Source organism: Triticum aestivum, unplaced genomic scaffold, assembly GCF_018294505.1.
Source record: "Triticum aestivum cultivar Chinese Spring unplaced genomic scaffold, IWGSC CS RefSeq v2.1 scaffold247114, whole genome shotgun sequence".
NCBI classification, from domain to species: domain Eukaryota; kingdom Viridiplantae; phylum Streptophyta; class Magnoliopsida; order Poales; family Poaceae; genus Triticum; species Triticum aestivum.
Window position 1 is genome coordinate 1 of NW_025241006.1, and position 3440 is coordinate 3440.

Sequence of the window (3440 nt, forward strand, 5' to 3'; positions counted from 1 at the left end):
TAGACAACGGCAAAACATGGACCTTAACGACATACTCTTGTTGGCGATCGGGAAACTGCGGAAGCTGCGGAATAAGTAAGACTTGTTCCATACTACTACCTTATGCTCTAATACGTTCGAACCGTGGACTAATATAAAGGTCTGGTCTGGATGTTTTCTTCCAGACTTTATTTGTCGGGTTTTTTAGAAAATTTGCATGATGCCACATGCGTGTGTTGCGGGTAATGGGCTCACCTTCCTACTTTGCAACTCATGGGTTGTCTAGTGTTGGGTTGTATTATTAGCATTTTCCTCGAATATAAATTACACTCTATCTGAAAAAAGAGTGTAAAGTAAATTCATGGTATACCCACTTTTTATTATTAAAAAGTGGTATAAGCACTTTTTTTGAAATTATGGCATCAGATTGTCAAACGTCACATGATTGGTCGAGTGGGTTTTAATTGTTTTAACCATTCAGTACATAAGAGAATTCTATAATAACATGATATCAATGTGCCCCATGTCTTGTTTCACATATGCAGAATATTATTTGGACGCAAAAGATCAAAAATTAATAAGATAACTCTATTAGAACACATTTTTGTGAATCTTGATAATTTATCATTTGGTCTGAATGCACGTAAACACTCCATATGCTATGAGATGATTAGGGATTAGCACACAACAAAAATTGTTAGTGGAAAGAGCACAGAAGAACATGAGTACACTAACCTTGTCATACTGCTTCCCATCTTTTCGAAATTGTTTAACATCCGTCCACATTCCTGCTCCTGAATCTATATCCTTTAGCCACATAGGGAGAGGTATATCTACATAGTCTCCGGGTTGTGCTACTGGTAAAGATTCTGGGCTGACAACAACCCTCCCAGCATGGGAGGCAGAATCAGTCTCATGGCCATCAGTATTAACCATGCCCGTCAGATCTTGCTTTCTTCCGTCCGATAGAAGGTAATACCATAGCAGAATCTGCTTCCACGTCGTCATCTTTAGCTTGGCTGCCATAGTATGCGATCCCCACAGAATCATTGCTTACTGTCCTCTCGCTATCAATCGAATCTTCTGCTATTTCATCAGGTAGCTCCATTTTTCTCTCTCTGGTTTTGTCAGCAGGAATGGGCGATGTTTCTCCCATACCTCCTTTTCGATCTTACCCTAGTTGGCAACAAGATTAACAAGATGGGAAAGCAGAAACGGGATGAGCAGCATATATTAAAGGAAGGTAGATGAAAGCAAACCTGGTTTCTGGAGTGTAGAAGGGGGGATGCTTGGCAGGGACCCCCTGGGATGATTTGTTTTTCCTGCTGATATGGAGAGGAAGGTGGGAGTGTGTACACGAAGAGAAAACATAGATTTGAAAATTGTGTTCTGGCCAGGAATATAAAGAGGGGGGCGTTCTACAGCTAATGCAACATGTTGTCGGCTGCCGCAATCTTCTTGCCTCCTATGACCTACGATCGAGCTTACGAATCTATGCACTGCCTCACGCCTGCACCAAACTCTAGGGAATCAAAGTCAAAGCGACATAGGTGTCCAGTTATTGCCCCGAATTTTCTATTCCATTATGGAAAGATGCTTTGTTGAGAAAATTAAATAACTAGCTGCAGCAAATGTTTGCAACCTAAGTATATCCAATCTTTAACTGGCAAATTTGTTTGCAATGATCGGCCCGACATCATCTGCGTCAGCAATTGTTTCCAAGAAGGGGATCAGCTCAAGCAGAGAAATATCAGATGGGTCACTTGACCAGCTCTTTATGGGTATCCCATTATTCACCTGTTGCTGGAAAACCTGCGTCACATGTGAAAAAAAGGGTTTCAGTCATCGATCGGTCATGGCAATTTCTCAAAATCATAAATTAGAAGTTTTGAAATTCATCTCAACAATATGGTAGTCAATAACACTAAAATCATAACTATTAATAACAACCTCCATACTTGAGTTTCACAGTAAATTACCTCTGGGGTATAGTCAACTATCGCAAGCTTTGCAAGATCAGCTTTAATAATGGTCAGATCCTTCTGATAGCTTCCATCTACCAGACGCATGACTCATGGAAAAAAACACCATGATATCAGTCTGTTCTCAGGATCCAGTGCATTAATCAGTTGGTTTGCATAAGAACTTATGCTAGTCGTAAAGACAACAAGCTCAAACATATGAGCTGCCTCTTCAAGGAAGGCGTCCACATGTGGTCTCTTCTTCACGTAGACAGTGTACTCTTCTTGTCCACATCGCATGCGGAATGAAAAGTCCGCGTCGTGGTCATACCTTGATGAATGGATAAGGGTGCCTATGCAACAGAAAATGAGCATGTCAATAATCTTAAGTGCATGAAAACAAACCTACATGAGAAAAAAGCGTTTAACAACTTACCATCAAGATCATGTGCAAGAGTGACATTCTTCCTAGGTAGTAACATTGGTACGTACGTCATCAATCTGATCCATGTCAGTAAGATCAACTAATTCCTTGATCCATGAGGAGTATCAAGCATATAAAGAGGAGAATCCTCAATTGGGGAACTGGACAGCAGGCTGCAACTATGACCCGAGTCGTGAGTTTTTTCATTACTATTGATGATTGTATGATTTGGTGCTGCTAAAATTCCATGTCCATCAGGAAAAAAGGAAGGTGCTGCTAGAATTCCATCTCCACCTACAAGAAAAACAAGGAAAACCATAACAGAATGGTAAGTTCATAAGTATATAACAATACCAGATTTCTGCTTAATTAGTTTGCTTAATATTAAGTTCCCATGAAGTGCATCAAGTGCTACTTTACCCGTTAGTTATTTTTCCCTAAACAGGTATGACAGTTTGACGAATCAACCACATCAAACATGGCATATATATGGTTAGATGGTTTTATGATCAAATTTATTGATCATGTCTACCTTTCTAACAGAAGTAGGAGACACTCATGGTCCATACACATCTCCCCTAATGACGTTGAAAGGCAGAGAAAAGTTTAACAAGCAAATCAAAATTCATTAGATTCACTGTTAATATATACACAAATTTGAGTTTTTCCGGAGTTAGTTAAGGCTTATTTGGAAACATCTGGCAGTTAGTACAAAACACTCATTAGGTTGCCTCGTGAGGGAAAATTTTATTAAGTTATAAAAAAAAGTGAGCATGTTCCCGGATTTAGCCCATACAAACAGGCTACTCATGGATCAAGGAAAACATAAATTTTTAAACTAAGAACCTTAATATTTTTTCCATTGATGTAACACAGCAACAGATACATCAAAGGATCACTTTCATGATGTAGTTTGCGAGCTTTCTTTCAAAATTTATTTTCATGATCACATTCTGATAAGGCAAGCAGACCGCACATGATATCATGAATTCATGGTGCAGGAAGTTGTAACTCAACCCACTACTAGGAAAAGGCCTACTAGTGGCGCACCTGTTTTGCCTACTAATGGCGCACTA

The 3440-nt window shown here is 39.4% G+C and overlaps 1 pseudogene; it reads right to left on the bottom strand.

Moving 5' to 3' along the window:
• Positions 1 to 1638: 1638 nt before the first annotated feature.
• On the bottom strand, positions 1639 to 2437 carry LOC123176828 (CTD small phosphatase-like protein 2; annotated as a pseudogene).
• Positions 2438 to 3440: the final 1003 nt, after the last annotated feature.